Below are 17,252 nucleotides of genomic sequence, written 5' to 3'. Positions count from 1 at the left end.
TCTCGTCGCACCACAACGTAGGCGAAACTGGATGCCTCGTGGAGTTGGTAAGGGGTGGTGGAGGAAACTTCGGGATCGGGATCGCAAGTGGACAGGGGTTTGAGGAAGGCCTCGAAGTCCGCGATGATGATAGCGGGGTGCTCCACCATGGCACCGTGCATGTGGAAACGCTCCACGGTGCCAGGTTTGGGCAAGACTGCCACCCCAGGCTCGTTGGCATCGCAATAAAGTTTGTGGCGAGCGAGCTTCTCTGCAGCGATGTTGGGACCTCTGATGCGCTGGTAATCCTGCTGTTCTTGATTATGAAATATAGACAAGCACCTGCGACAAACTTCTATGTGGGTTTTGTCTTTGCTCCGTTGGCTCGAAACAAGTCTAGAGAGGGAGCGAATGAGGGTGTAGTGGTGATGGGTTTCATCCTTGATGAGCAGAAGGTGAATTTCCCGAGCATCATCGTCGTCTACATCGCTCACCCGGATGGGGTACACCACATTTTTGTCGGTGAGGCCGTAAACGTTGATGACCAACCGAGGGTTGTGTGTACGGGCCTCGAACTTGCGAATGTCCCGGACCTCCACCGGGTAGTCGATCCCAGCCATAGCATCTTTCAGTTCCGACTCGTAGGGTAGGTAGTGGTTAACTCGATGTGGTTGGTTTTTCCTGCTGACAGGGTGCAAAGCTGCAAGCACACACCATACGAAGCACTTGGCGTCACTGTTCTGAATGTTCAGGACGGCCTTCTTTGCCGCGATGGAAGGTGGTAAGGGGACGTAGCTGGAGGCGGAGAGAGGCGTAAACTTGCAAAGCTTGACGCACAGTTCGTGAGGCCCGCCACACAGCGAACCCCCCGAGCCCTCAGCTTCATGTTCTTCTTGTTTAACCACCAGCTCCTCGGCAAACTGGTTGTAGATGACCTCGAGGTTGTCGACATCCGCCAGATGCAGCGTCTTCGCTTTGGTGTTGTGGCAGAAGCTGTAAATTTCATCGGACGGCTTCTTGTACTGGCAACGTAGCGATGCGTAGAATTTGGTGGAGTGCGTTGCAAGCGCATCACCGAGGATGGAAATTATCTCTGCTCGCTTCTCCTCTAAAAAGCTACGAACGTCGCATAAGCCCTCCGAAGTGAGGACAAAATCCTCCAACAAACGCTCGAAAGCAGATTGGTTCGCTTTCATCGCAGGCTTGACGCGTTTCGTGGGTGGTGCATTGATGGAGGCTGCTTCTGCCTTCCTCTTGGTGGAGGTCGAAGGCTGAGCCCCAGATGTACTTTCGCTTAGACAAGTAAGCTTATGCTTCTTGGCATACGCAATTGTGAAGCGTATATTGCATCCGGAACACAGTTCGGTGGCAGCCAAATGCTTGCCTGGCACGCAGGTGCGACAATGTCTTGCAAAATTTTTGCTTGATATGTTTGTTTTTTTGCACACAGGGCAACTTTTCATGGAGCGCATTTTTTTTGGGGGTATGTTTATTTATATGTGATCTGTTGGTGGTAGAGTGTTTACGAAAAATATCTTATAAGAAAAATTTTGTAAGCTAATTCTAATTAGCGTTAGTTTGGGGGGTTTATTTATATATGGGTGGTGCTTATTTTTGCTACAAGTAAGTGTAAGTGGCAAGTAAGCTGGTGTCGCTTGAAGTTGGCAATAGAAATATTTTCCCCACACTTTAGAGCACAGTTTGGTCGCACATATTTGTTTTCCCGGCACACAAGTACGACAGTGTCTTTGAAAATGTTTACTTGACACAGCAGTTTGGTACGTAGGGCAATTTTTACAGAACGTATAATGCAGAAATTTTTTGGGGGTATGTTATTTAATATCCAATGCTGTGCAATGCAAAATATAATTCTCCACTTTTTTTTTTAACTATTCTCTATGACCTTACTTGGGTTTTTTTGTTTTTTTTTCGCCAAATTATATGCCTCTAGTCTCCTATACAATACAATATACGTACAATATTGTCAACAGTATCATATTTGAGCAGGTCGCTTGTCACCTAAACACTACAGCTCACAGGTTGGTAAAATCTGACATGAAAGCAGATAATACGCTTAAGTCTTATTTATATATAATTTTCACAGGCGTACAATATTATCAACAGTATCATATTTGAGCAGGTCGTTTGTCACCTAAACACTACAGCTCACAGGTTGGTAAAATCTGACATGAAAGCAGATAATACGCTTAAGTCTTATTTATATATAATTTTCACGGGTGTACAATATTGTCAACAGTATCATATTTGAGCAGGTCGCTTGTCACCTAAACACTACAGTTTACAGTTTGGCAAAATCTGACATGAAAGCAGATAATACGCTTATGTCTTATTTATATGTAATTTTCACGGCGGCGTACAATATTGTCAACAGTATCATATTTGAGCAGGTCGCTTGTCACCTAAACACTACAGTTTACAGGTTGGTAAAATCTGACATGAAAGCAGATAATACGCTTAAGTCTTATTTATATATAATTTTCACGGGCGTACAATATTGTCAAGAGCGTCAGTTTCCGTAGAGCTCTCTTTTCCATCTTCCCTCTATACAGTGAAGCTGTAGAAGACACAATTAGCTAACCTAGCATACAACATACTTTCCTAATTAATATGGATATTGTCACACATTCCTCTTATTTTATACTGTTGTAAATAGAAAAAATTATGTACGGTAAATGTTTTGTACATTATAGGGAAAAAATGCAAAATACCCCCCAACTTTAATTCGATCCACTTCTGAATCGAATTTTTACATATTTTCACGCCGGCACATATGTTCTATTTTGCTTCTTTTACTTGCCTTGCTTAATTAACTCTCGCTAATTAGCATTTTTTTGGAAGAAGTCAACTAGAACAACATATGGCGGTATGAGAAATATGCAAATTAAGGAATATTTTAGTAATATAAGGGCCGTAGCAATTAGCTTCGTCGACTAAGAGTACTCTTTTAAACATCTTCAGCTATCGTATTACTACGTGAAGACGTTTAAAATGTTTGGGTGTTGAAAAAGTTTGACCTATTTTTTATTTCTATTGTTTGCTAATAGATGGCGCTGATAGTACCTCCTCTCTCTCTCCCCCTCTTCTCCTCCCCCCTCTTTCCCCCTCCTCCTGTGGGTAGGCAACACCAACAAGCATCAAATAATAATTTCGAGCCTCAAATAATAATTCGAGCCTCGTCAGTGTTGCCAATTCCTATTTGTAAACCTTTACTTTTTTTTGGTTGGGCACCACGCACTCCTGGCGGGGTTATGGAGGACAGGAATCCTAAAAAACAACAATTATTATTATTTTGTGTTTGTTTGTGTTATAATATAAGTGTGTGTGCGCGCGCGCGCGTGCGTGTATGTGTGGCACATCGTTTCCCCGAGAGAGGTTTACAAAAATCACGATATACGGAGTTGGAAAATTACGATATGGCGCATTCGCTTATTACTGTTGCCAGCCATAAATCTCTCTCTCTCTTCATCTTACAGCAACGTTGGCATCTCTATTTTTTTTAGTTGGAAGTAAATTGCCAACACACTCTAGTTAATAATGCTACATATTATACACACACACGCACACACGCACGCGCGCGCGCGCGCTTGTGTTGCCATCCACCCACCCACCTCTCTCTTTTACGGCAGTACCAACTCTCCTTGTTTAGTATATGTAGGTTGGCAAAAATTGCTTTATGCACTGTAAACCAACCCTCAAGCAAAGTTGCCAGCTCCTTGCTTTAGGTTAGGTTAGGTTGGGTTAGGTTAGGTTAGGTTAGGTTGGGTTGGGTTAGGTTAGGTTAGGTTGGGTTGGGTTGGGTTAGGTTAGGTTAGGGTGGGTTAGGTTAGGTTAGGTTAGGTTAGGTTAGGTTGGGTTGGGTTGGGTTGGGTTAGGTTAGGTTAGAGTGGGTTAGGTTAGGTTAGGTTAGGTTAGGGTGGGTGTTGGCAGCTGTCGGTTGTTTATCTCTTCCCTCTCTTTCTCTCCACTCTCTTTTTTTTTTGTAAAAAGCTATGGCAAAACCACCAGGTTGGCAACCTTGCTTTATGCCCCTGTAAACCAAGCCTCAAGCAACGTTGCCAGCTCCTTGCTTTAGGTGGTTAGACCGAAAAAAAACCTTGGTGATTTTTTTCGAGTAAGGTGTTGGCAATACTGCGAGAAAATAAGACTTATGCCTTACAAAAACAAACCATTAAAAAACCTCAAGCAAGATTGCCAGCTCCTTGCTTTAGGTTACGTTAGACTAAAAAAAACCTTGGTGATTTTTTCGAGTAAGAAGTTGGCAACACTGCGAAAAAATGAGGCTCATGCCTTACGAGAGAAATCCATTAAGGCGAGCCTCATTTTCTGTTGCAGAACCCGTGCACTTCCACTACTCAAGTAATCTCTTTTTTTACTTCTAAACGTGCGGTTAACTTCTCGCTTTATTCTATTATAGTTGTTTAGATTTGTATCATCAGAGTTATTTAACCACCTAAGTCTAGTCTGATTTCTTATTTCTATTAGATTATGACATTCATTATCAAACCATGGCTTACTTTTTCTTGGTTTATGGTATCCTATAATTTATTTAGCTGCTGATTCTATTGCATTACGTATGTGCTCTCAATTCTTATGGTGGAGTGGTTAGCACACGACGCCAGGGGTCCCGGGTTCGAATCCCGGCTCGGACATCGATGTTTGTGTTGTCTGCCTTGAAAGAAATGATGCGCAGAGAATTGAGTCAAATATGATATGAGTGAATGAAGTGTTATGGGGAGAGCTGCTTAGTATGGGCTTTCCTTTATATACATATACAGGGTGGAGCATTTTCGACTACCTATTTTATAATGAAGACAGATGATTTGTTGATTACATTTACTTTTATTTTTCATTTCTAGAACAAACATTGCACCTTTGGATTACATAAAATGTATACATGAACAATGTGCACACAATTATTTCTTGAAAATAACATCTTTCAAGTGACGAACGCCGAGGACTGGGAACCACAGCAACGCGCACACGTTCAATGTTCTCTGGTGTTCTGACTGTTCTTTTTTCCCATGCAGTTTATTTTGAACACTTCCAACTTCACGCCATTGTTTCCACCATTTATTGATTGTTTTCCTGTTAGGAACTCGTCCACGGCATTGTTGATCACCATACTCCCTGCGGAATGCAAGCTGCACCGCTACAACTCGAACTGCTCCACACAAAACATACGTTGCTGCAGAGGCCAACGCTCCATTGCTACTGAAATCCAAGGTCACAGTGTACAGGAGGCTGGAGGAAACCGCCCTCCCAATGCATTTGTTTTGCAGTGTTGCCAACCTCAAACTGTGTAATCGAAAATGCTCCAGCCTGTATAAGTCGTTCAGGCGTCTGACCACCATGCGAGAGACCCGGGTGCGAGATTGAAATGGCCATCAAGCCATCTCTCTCTCTCTCTCTCTCTCTCTCTCTCTGTCTGTGTGTGCATTTATTTTTCTCTTTCTCTACTCTGTTCTCTTTCTGCCTTTATTTCATTTTCTGTGTGTGTATGTGTGCCCGTGTGTTGAGCAGTGGCGGCGATTAGGTGGGGCGAGGTGGGTGGTTGCCCCCACCTTTTGTCACTTTTGCCCCCCGCACTATGCTAAACCTTATCTACGAGGGAACGAAAACTGTCTTTGCCCCTCCCAGTTTTTGCACCTTTCCCCCCTAGTTTTGGAACCCAATCGCCGCCACTGATATTGAGTGTATTTATCTTCCTCTGTTTCTCTCTCCATCCCCCTATGCGTGTGTGTGTGAGAGAGAGAGTATAATACGTATCTCGTTCTCTGATTGAGGTACCAATTTAAGGATGCACGAAATTCATTGATATGGCAAACTACGCATAGTGTCTACATGAGATGTGTCCATATCGAAGACCCAACTTTGTACAACCTTAGTTCTTGAGATAACTGTGCCATACATGGACATATTTGTAATTCGCTTATTTCATGTAAATTTCTTTCCTCTATAAAAACAGTGAATTGATTAGAATTAGATTAAAGAATAACACGAAAGAAACATTCATGCCTTCACCAGGATTCAAAGCTGAGAACCTTGGCACTACGATAACCAGTCCGCCACTGCTGAAGGCAGCACTCGGAAAAATATTCCTTTGAAACATTCTAAGAAACCAAAGAACATGTGACCAAAAACTAAATGATGGACCCTCACCTGTTGACAAGATGAAATCTGAAAATACCTTTACAAATAGATTTTTTCATGCATGCATAAACGTCTCTTAAAGATAAGTCTCTGCAAATGTGGCGTTTCAACTGTCAGCAGAGCAGAAAGCATTTCTAAGGAGTTATGTCTTCATCCACCCACTCTTCAGTTAGCCGTGTAAAAGCTTCTCGGCTCAGCAGGTGCAGAAATCTTCTGGAAATTCCAGAAAATGTTTAGCACTTTTCTCCTCGTCTTACTTCCTCCTCTCTGGGATTAAGGGTTGCAGGAAGAAGAAAAGGGTTTGGGGTGGAAACCTCAACAAAACTTCCGAGAAGGAAACGGGCGCCTTGCGAGACTTATAGTGACAGGTAAATTTTCCTTTTCAACCGTAAGGAAGTTCTTTTCGAAGCGCTGAGTTTAATGCTTGGCTCTTTTTATGTTTGAATGGGGTCGCGACTGTCGTGAAACGGGCTCAGACTGAGACAGAAAAACAGCGAAACGTTGTACAGTCACCGGCAATACCAGACTTCTGAAATACTTGATTCCTTGCAATGCGTTAAGTCTATAGTAAAAGCTGATACCGAGTGCTGATATTGAAGTTTGCTTATCGCCGTCGTGTTATGCAACACACACAACGCTTTACAGGGAAGCCAGTATTTCAGGATCTTGATTTTCCATTTTTATTGCCGCTGACTGTACATCATACCCTACGTGGGTATTTGCCCACAGGAAAGTAAATATAATTTGAGTAAAAATTTTGTATTTACCCATAATTTACTTACCTGGGCCTCCACGATGGATGAGTGGTAACGTCGTGGCCTTGCAGTCAAGGGGTTCCGGGTTCGATACCCGGTAGAGGAAGTTAGAGATCGTATCTCACTTTCAAACTGTCGGTTGAAAAGAAAAAGAACTCAACTCAACTCACAATTTACCTAACTCAAATCTCGAGCAAATTATAAATAACTAACTAACGATCTAGCCTTCTTAAACCCGAAGGTTCATGGCTGCAGCAACACAGGCCTTTCTTCTTTCCCTATCTTGAACAAGTTCTATATACTCTTTTCCATCCCTACCGATTTCCCTTAGGTCCATCTCAACGTTGTCCCTCCATCTTCGTCTTGGCCTTCCTACAGGTCTCTTACCATCAGGTTTCCCAACAAGAATCCTGTAAACTCCTCTTTCCTCTCCCATTCGTGCCACATGGCCTGCACACCTAAGTCTTCTTGATTTAATTAAATTATAAATTTCATACTAAATACCTGCACTGAATGATTCAACTGAAAGGTAACTTGTAATAACGCTTTTCTTATATATAGGGTTATTCAAAAGGGATGTGTATTCAATACAAAGAAAAGTAAACCACTAGGAGGGATATTTGGATGCTTATAGAGGGGAAATGGAAACGGTGTGTAACAAACACTGCTGACATAAATTCCTTGTTGAAAAGAATAGAATAAAATACTTGAAGGGATTTTGCTTTCAAACAAATTTAAATATATAAGAGTGAACGAGAGCAAAACAAAATAAAGCTCTACAAAGCAAGGAAGGAGAAAAAGTTTGGAGAACTTCTGGTGAAACGAATTCAACAGTTTGGTGTCAAAGCTGTGTGGAAGCACTGCTCTCTCTGAAGTTGTGCAAAAGAATATTAGAAGCGTTTGTAACTCCATCTGCCACTGAAAGGCCTTTCAGCATTTAAAATGGAACCAAATCAAGTAGCAGACTGACCGCTTCCATGGTTGAAAAAAAAAAACTATGTAGTTTACTACTGCACGAGCAAAGGAGATAAAGGCTGCAGAGAGAGAGAGAGAGAGCAAAACACTTTTAAGCTTCAGAAAAGTCCAGAGGTATTCAACCACATATTAAGGAAATTCAGCGACCTCCAGACTTGTGACTATCAAGAAGAAAAATATCAGGAAAAGTAGCCAGCACTGATGACTCTGCTACGTCTTCCATGTCTGAGGAAACTGTAAGTTATGATGATGCTGAATCAGAATCAGATATATACAGGGTGTTCGTAAAGTTCCGGTACCAATAAAAAAACATAGCTCGGAAACTACATGCAATAGATCAATGCTGTTGATTGCTAAATGACGGTTTGTTGCAGGTGTGGTTGACCAAAATGACAACACTACAAGATATTTGGGACCTAGTATGAGGTGTTCTGGATAGGCATTTTTCTGGCAGGTGGATAGGCCGTGAATTGTGTCCGCACTCCTGTTCCAGATGTTGCTACTCTTCGAATAAGAATAACGGAAAGTATCCTAACTGTTACTGGTGATATGCTGGGGCGTGTATGGGCAGAAGAGCAACTACAGGGGCGCACATTGAGGTGTATGGCATATAAACGTGGAGAGTTGTAGCTCATTTTGCAATCAACAGCATTGTTCTGTTGCATGTAGTTTGCGAGCTATGTTTATTTGTAATCGTACCTGGACTTTATGAACACCCTGTATATTTGACCAATGTGATTCTCATATGTGATTCTTGCTACAGCTTAAAATTCATTACTGCCTCCCCGATGGCGCAGAGGTAGCGTCATCGCCTTGTAATCAAGGGATCCTGGGTTCGATACCCCGTGGAGGCACATAGTGGTTCGGATCCCACTTTAAACTGTAGGTCCAGTCCCAATTAGCCTTACTGTGCATAAAGTGAACTTAAAACATGAACTCAATCCAATCCATCTCAAAATTCATTACTGTTACTCCACTTCTAGACAGTGAAAAATAAGAAAACTGTACCATTCATTGCATTTGATCAGAATTATGATTCTATTTTAGTTTCCTAATTGTTCATAAGATTTTGTGATTTTAAGCTCTTGTATTTTCATGGCTGCATAATCGAGAGTTTCTTGCCTGTCCAAGTTTCGATTACAAGGTGATTAAGTATTTAGCATTTTTGAAGTTACTAAAAATATAGATCATATTTTCACGCTAAAATTTATTTGATACAGGTGATTAGGTAAACAGCTCCATCGTCCAAATTGTTGCTGGTGTATTTTATGACTCGTTGTAATTAGTTTTACTCCCCTGTTGTGGTGAATGAATAGTGGAATCTTTTTAATTTTGTATCAAAAATTAACTGTTAATACTTTACGTGTGTATAGAGGAGAAGGTCTAATTATGGGCGAAGGTTTAAATATGGGTTTTGGAGTTATCAGCGCTCCCGGGTGCTGCAGCCTGACAGAGGATATGGGAACTGGTTATCTGTCAAGGACAAAGGTTGCGGCGCCAATTCGCAAGAGAAAGTGGTGGCTAGTTTCGGCCTTGGACGCTGTTATAGAATTGCGACCTCCGAAAACATTTTGCAGGTATGCTTTAACTCAGCGTTTTCTGAATTCTCATCTGCTTTGTATAGGTTATGATATTAGCAGTACATAAAACAAATGTGGGCTTTTATAATGCCATGATTTGTTTGTGAAATATGTACCACAGAGAGCGAAAATAAATTGAAGAAGGAAAATAGCGTGATGGTCTAAATATGGGCTATACCATGAGGTCTAATGTTGAGATCACATTTTCAACAAATATTTGGATGTTTTACTTAATTTCGATTTTTCCCATTGCGTGATTTTCAAAACAACAGATTATTCGTAAATATGAATTTTATAATGTTTTAGCGATAAATGACTGTTTTTTTAAAATTTTAATTGCTTTTTGTGATATTGCCACTAGTAGCCCATATTTAGAAACACAATTTTGAAATACACCATTTTACCATTTTTTGGAAATTGCTTTTTTTTTTTAAAAAAATGGAGACCTTCTATACTTTAGCATGCTATTACATTTAAGTATATATTTCATAGATATGCATTTTAAAGGCGGGTGCTTGATATATTAAATTTTTTACTCCGAAAATTGGGGGCCCATATTTAGACCTTTTCCTCTAATATTGAAGCATCGCCTTAAGAAAATAAAACACATTACAATTAACTGCTTTAAGATATATTTCCAGTTCTACTGGGTATGTTGTCAATTGAAGGGCTCAGTTCTAAAACAATAAGTGACAATTTGGTCATTTCTGAGTTCATTAAGAAGAAAAGGTTATTAGAAGCTATACTGTAGATAAATTGTGTTTACCAATTTCAGAAGGCTTCACTGAGTCCAATGAAAATTGTATGGCATGGCAATTTCACTCGAAAATTGAAGGATGACATATTTTACTTCCTAAGTCAAAAATTACCAAAGTGTCACTTACCATGTTTTACACCCGGTCCTTCAATTATAATGTGCTAAATGAAATTGTGTCAAGAGTAAGGTACAAAACTAAGAAAATATGTGTTTTGACATTTTTGTTATGTGCACACATGCCCGGGATATTTGCCACAATGTGCTAACCCTAACTGAAACAAAAATAATTGTAATTGTGAAAATTATCAAAAGAGGGGACAATAATTTGGACTTATAACACAATATGAGACTTGCTACTTTTGTACTGAAATTCACTCCAAAATAATATTTATTACTCTCATTAATAAAGCAATGAAAAAGTAAAGATCTTATAATGATAAGTAAAAGAGTTCGAAAAGTGCATTGGGTACAGAATTCAAGTTCCATGATAAGCCCTTCTACTTTTGCCTATTCATGTTGATCAAGACGGGTGGGGAACAGGCATTTGTTTATGCAAGATGACGTTACGTTGAAGTTTGTAATCATCCAACCATAGTCGATAGCCATGAAATTTTGTGAGAGTAGCAATGGTTTCTTTAAATTGTAAAAGAGATTCAAAGGAGTTCTCGTTACATTGTACACGCAGAAAAAGAACAAGAAACAATTTCCTTTTCCCAGAAGTAGTTTTCTTTTCCACCACTGTTCCTTCGTGCTGGTTCCGAGTGCGTCATTTGTTTTATTGCGTAGCCCCCTGGCGGCGGATACGAGAAACTCGCCGGGTGGGATTTGCGGAGCAACAGGTCGCGCCTTGTGAATTCCGTTGGCTTCAAGCAGCGCCGCTGTGCGGAAAGAAAGGGAACTAACACAGAACGGAAGCTAGACAGCGTGAAAGAGCCGGGCGACAACACTGAGAGAATGAAAGAAAAAGAAAAAAATCTATTTTCTTCGTGGAAAGGAAATCTCTGTTCGTTTTCCCAGTGGTAAAATAATGAAAGGGGAAGTACACACACTGAAGATAGAGAGAGGTTCGAGCTGTGTTTGCGACACCAGGTTCTTATTTTGGACGTAGTATAAGGGGTCGACCTTCTCGGATGGCAAAAATGTCACTCTCTCCGGTGTTATGCATTTGTGCAGGTCAACGGGGCCCTGAATCTGGACCCAGGCTTGGTGACTTGGCTCCGTATAATGGCACAGGTGCAAATAGCCTAAGTTCTGACGCACCGCCAATTTCATCATGTAGGCGTAGGGGTTAAATGTCTTCCAATAAGTTTTGTAGAGATATTGTTCACAAGATTCACAACAAGAGTGCGATACTTTGCTTTTCTCATCTCTATCATGCATTCTATCTCTCAAGAGATCTCTGATGCGCACGTTTGAGCTATTCAGACCTTAATTTGGTCTGTAGTTACCAGTGCTCGAAGTGTGTATGTGTGGAGGCACATAGTGGTTCAGATCCCACTTTGAACTGTACGTCCATTCCCGATTAGCCTATCTGTGCATGATGTGGAGTTAACAATTCAAACTCATAGATCGATACATACTAGTGGCACAAAAACGTAATTGTTGCAATGGCAGTAGCTACTTGAGCAGGGGTGCCCACAGGGGGGATTCGTGACGCGCCTGCATCATGGGAATTTTTTTGGGGGACAATTTTTTAAAGTTTAGCTACTAATTCTATATATCTTCACTCAAAAATGGGGGGATCTTTTCGTTTGATTGACTTGTTATTGATTTTTAATTATGCTTATTGTCTATAGTTTTTCTACCTGCCTGTGGCGGGTGGTCGCGACGATGGGATTGAAATTACACACCGCCTCTTATGCCTTTAGAATCGGTTTGGAAGGCGGGAGACGTGCTGTACGCATTAATACAAGGTTAGTCAAGCAGACAAACTATTAAGAATAAGGTTCGGTAAACGAACAATGGCAGTGATCCTGGACAGTTTTGTACGTTTTATGTCAGCAAACATGAAAGTGAGCCATGCCTTTTCTTTATTTAGTTTTTTTTTAATTTCATGCGTAAATTAAACAAACATTGCTTAAATATGTCTGTATTATATTGTTCCGCAAATTTTGTCTGATCAAAATAATTTGAGTAAATAATTCAGCATAATAGGGGGGGGGGGTGTTCTACATTTTGGGGGGAGTTCGTCATAGGCCTTCGGGGGGGGGGGATGGGCACCACTGTACTTGAGCAACAGATCGCACGTCACATTGTATGCTGTACATCGGATGTTCTTGGAATTTCATAATCTGACACTGACATAAGTTCCAGAGAGTGTTCTATAATCGAGAGAAAAAGTACGCACATTTTTTGACACACTGCTGCTGTAAGTTCAAATTGGATTACTGTTGTGAACCTTTGTTGATGTATCTTTCAATAATGCTTTTCTCAGATTCTATAGCAGGTTATGTATTTATTTGAAACGCACAAATCTTGTGTTATTGTTGCATAATCTGAAAATATGATCTGGATGAATGATGGCGCACTACTTCTATCGTCCTCTGCACTGCACGAAGGATCCAGTAACAGAGATGTTGACGAAGATGATCAATGCCTCTACTGTCATGATGTTCCTTTACAAAAGGTGGATCGTGTGTCGTGTTTGTGCGCGACGGGTGCATAATTCTTGAGCAAGCGTGTCAAGCTAAAACGAGAACGTTTTTCCATATGCATAAGTAGCAGTGGATCAAGTTGACACTGAAGAAATATCGACCACACTAGTTCCAGGGAGCCAGAGAGGACAGCTTCCGTTCCAGTACAGGATTCATATAAACAATAATACCTGCGAATACTCTCAGAGAATATTGCACTAAAACAGAAATAGATGATGATCGAAAACATAAGACATTACATATAATTTTTGCTTGATTCTCTAGTTATACAGCTCCTGTGAACTGAAGTTGACGGTGGAGACTAAAGATAAAGCCATGTAACCGACAATAATATGATTACGTTTACTTATGTCTTTCCTCATCATTTCCCTACTTCTTTCACCCGTTCGCCAACCATTTTTTCCCAGACAAGGACGAGATTAAATTTGTCTAACGGAAATCAAGGGGGTGAGATTTCAATTTTATTGAAAGGAAATTCGCATTTACTTTTCGACTGCTCCTTTTTCGTTTTCCGTTCTTGACGAATCTGAAATGGAAAAGATAAAAGGAAAATCCTCGTAGAGAGAAAGCTATAAAAGGATTCCCTCTCATCTCTAAAAACTAGCGATAAAAAAGCCAAAAATTATTCCTTCTTTCATAGAACACTGATTCAAGAAACCAAAGAAAATATGCACTTACCTCTCAGACGACGAAGTATAAATGAATCACCAGCGATCTGTCACATAAGAAGTTCATTCTGGAAGGAAGAACAAAAGAGAATCCTGAGACAGTGAAGGAGAATGAGGTCAGGTAGATAAAGTGGCAGTGCGGGTATTATTGCACACTTGGGAAACACGAAAAGGTGGAAAGTCACGGAACGGAACTCTTCGATGTCTCTGCCATCTATCCGCAACGAATCGAACAATTTGTAATATTTGAACCGGAAGCGAGACGTAAAGGAGATAAGGTGACGGTGAGGTTGTTAATTGCGCATTTGGGATGACAAGGGGGATGGAATGTAATGGAACGAAGAAGATAAGATAGCACTGAAGTCGTAATTGTACATTTGGGATGGAGGGGGAGGAGAAGGTAATGGAAACTAGCTTTCTTATGGTACTGCCATCTGTTACCTACCGAGAGAACAATTGATTTGGAAGTAAATCTATGCTGGGTGAGAAAAATGGAGATTGATGAACTATTTCCTGCTCATTCAAGAGCATGACGAAAAAATCCTACGGCAAGAAACGAAAGAAGAACTCCCATCTTTCCTCGAGAAAGGAGTAAGTTGTGATCTTAGTTGGAAAGTTTCTTTTGATTGTTCTTCTCGAACAAGGAGTTTGGGAGTATCAGAGCGAAAAAGTGAGGACGAAAAGCCCATTCTTTTTCCTAAATGATGCGAAGAACTTCAAGACTTCATCGGGAAAACAGACACAGTCAGAATGAAGTAATTCGAGTCCAAAAAAATAAACTACCATAGCCATTAAACAAATATGCAATAATAAATAAATATCAATCCCACGCAAAACTGCGAATATTTCATGATTTTTTCAACTTTTTAGTTAATGTCTCTTTGAGGCAGAGGTTTTTTTCCTTTCGAAAAGCTATGTATTTATTCAGTTGTTATACATTAATAGGATACAGAGTAACAAAAACAATAGCGTAATTCCTTAACTGAGCATAGAATTACAAACATATCGATTACAGATTAATAATAATTATTATTCATGTATATTAGAGTCTTTTTTCACCTAAATAAATTTCAAAGGAATCGTAATATGATTCGAAATAGATCATACTTACTTACAGCTATGTGTACATATGCAGTGGCTATGATTGCTCATTTGGCTATTATATATAAATTAAATATTTCGTTACTGATATTAGGAAATCATTTTTAAATAGTGTTGGAGGAACAGTCATTTGTCAAGACGCTTGATAACTGTGTTGTAAATTTAATTTATTCAGAGATATCATCTTTTGACAATGTTTTAAACAGGGTTTTGCTTATAAACGGCAAAACGCAAGGAAAAGTACAGAAGAATTTGAGAAGTAGTTTCAAACGTCTTTGAAGAACAATCTAATTGTTTGTTATCCTTTTCCATTTTATATTTTACTTTGAAATGAAACCTGGTAACTCTTATGTTAAAATAAAAACTTTTTATCGTATTTTTAACGGTTAATTCTGTGGGCATTTTGTGTTCAATTTTCATATATTTATGAACTACATTGCTTCACCTTTCAAATTGTAACCTCATTTTGGTCATTATAAGCTAATAAATTAAAACAATTAGACTTTCCTGATACCTCGTTTTCCGTTAAGATATAACGCTATTTGAAACCTTGAGCAAACTGCGTGGCCTACAATATGGTGGTAGGACTGCCGTCCAGACAATACTCTGTCCCCCCCCCCCTTAACTTTTCTATCGCCGTCACGGAAGCTATTTCTAAATTATGACAGCACACACAGTGACGTATTCTCAACTTACAGCTTTTTTTGGTGGAAATCTGAATTCATGCAATACAAGAGGTACCAAAAAAAACACCACTTTCTGTGGTGGCCTAGTCGGTAGGGTGTCCATTCACAGGCTTCATGATTTTAGATGTAACATTTTCCAGAAATATCTCTGCATGAAGCGACTCTGGGATTCACCCAGCCTCTTCATACAACCTTTGTCAGAAACGTTCCAGGACTGATTTTTTTAAATTTTTACCTGCGATATTCAAACACAAGAATGGGTTTTATTCAGTCACCTGATATATGTTCTCAATAGAAATGGCCTTGGAAGTGTTTCCATGTAAACACACTAGGTTGCAGGGCTGTGCTTAGCAGCCCACTGTTTGGCTTGTTGGCGCACTTAGTTGGAAGTTACACAAGTGTCGTGATGGACGTGCATTCCGAGCAGAGTGTTAACATTAAGTTTTGTGTTAAGCTGGGAAACCCCTAGTGAAACATGGAATATGATACAGCAAGCATTTGGTGACAAGGCATTATCGAGAAGCCATATCTTTGAATGGCACAAAAGGTTTCGGAAGGGCAGAGATTCAGTGCAAGATGATCCAAAGACAATGTTGATCCCATTTTTTCATGCTAAAGGTTTGGTGCACCATGAATATCTGCCTGAAGGACAAACGATAAACAAAAACTTTTATATTGACGTCCTTAAACATTTGGGTCAAGCAATTCTACGGCGTCGTCCTATTTGTGGGCATCTGGACAGTGGTTCTTATTGCACGACAATGCAAGACCACATACTGCTTAATCAGTGCAGGAATATCTGGGCAAGCATCGTATCTCTGCTCTACCACATCCCCCATATTTACCCGACCAGTTACCGTGTGATTATTTTTTTGTCTCCCCTTGTGCAAACACCGCTGAAAGGGAAGCGTCATGAAGATATTGGTAGAAATCCAAACAGTTTTGTGACAGATGTGCTGAGAAGCATCCTAGATGAAGCTTTCCCTGCTTGCTTCCATGACCTCCAGAAACGGTGGCAGCTGTGTATAGATAACCGAGGGGACTATTTTGACAAAACCTAGGACCATTAGTTTCTAAGTTGAATAAATTATTTTGTACGAGCTCAGTCCTGGAACTGGAGGTAACCTTGGGAAGGGTGGTGGTAAACGCGATTTGCTGATCACGTCCCTTCACAAATGGTCGAGATTGTGTGTGTGTGTGTATATATATATAATGCAGACATGTACCAAAATAGCATTTCAATCAACTAATGTATGTGTGCAAAATGTAAACATTTAATGGTTTCACTCCTACAGGCTGTGTCCTAACGAACAATTTCCCAACAGAAGTTAATCATTTGGAAACATCCAAATGGCAAATTGTCACATACGGTGAATTATTAGCTCTATATTAGTTTCCCCCCTTCGTCACATGGTGGTAAAATTAGGATAGTTTTCCCCTGGAAGGTAATATTAACTGACGATTAGTTGATTAGAATGACTTAATTGGAGTAGACGGAAGATCGAATATGATTTTATAGGATGGACGAACGGAGAATATTGATTTATCTAATCATATATTGTTATTTTCCTTCCTTGTCTCTACCACGAAGTAATTCTCCTAAGCAGAAAAAGGTATGACAGAGCATTGACCAGCTTTGCAAGGCACACAGTGCTCTGCGTACCTACGATGACATAAAATGTGTTCCATTTCATCTACAAGAGAGACCATTTGCAGTGAAAGAATATTTTCAATATTCTAAAAGCGTGGTTGAAAGTCCTTTATGGTCTGAAGGGAGCTTGCCCTCAGACAGTTGCAGTGTGAGGAAATGTCTATCGTCGCGATCAACTCAAAAAGTAGAAAAGAGGAGTAAAGTAACCATCAATAGAAATTAGGAAGTCAAGGTTCATAAAAATGAATCTATTCAGTGCATAAACATATTTGAGA

The 17,252-nt window shown here is 40.1% G+C and overlaps 1 protein-coding gene across 1 annotated transcript in view; it reads right to left on the bottom strand.

The window, feature by feature from the left end:
* The window catches only part of LOC145998410 (uncharacterized), a 458,011-nt gene that overhangs the window by 286,204 nt on the left and 154,555 nt on the right, over positions 1-17,252 (bottom strand). The window contains exon 2 of the mRNA XM_083134817.1: positions 13,550-13,607. The gene's annotated coding sequence lies outside the window, so the exon portion shown is untranslated. The remainder of the gene's footprint in view (positions 1-13,549; positions 13,608-17,252) is intronic.

This window comes from Lepisma saccharinum, chromosome 14 (assembly GCF_977018435.1).
Source record: "Lepisma saccharinum chromosome 14, izLepSacc3.1, whole genome shotgun sequence".
Taxonomy (NCBI): domain Eukaryota; kingdom Metazoa; phylum Arthropoda; class Insecta; order Zygentoma; family Lepismatidae; genus Lepisma; species Lepisma saccharinum.
This window is presented reverse-complemented; position numbering and strand designations above follow the sequence as displayed.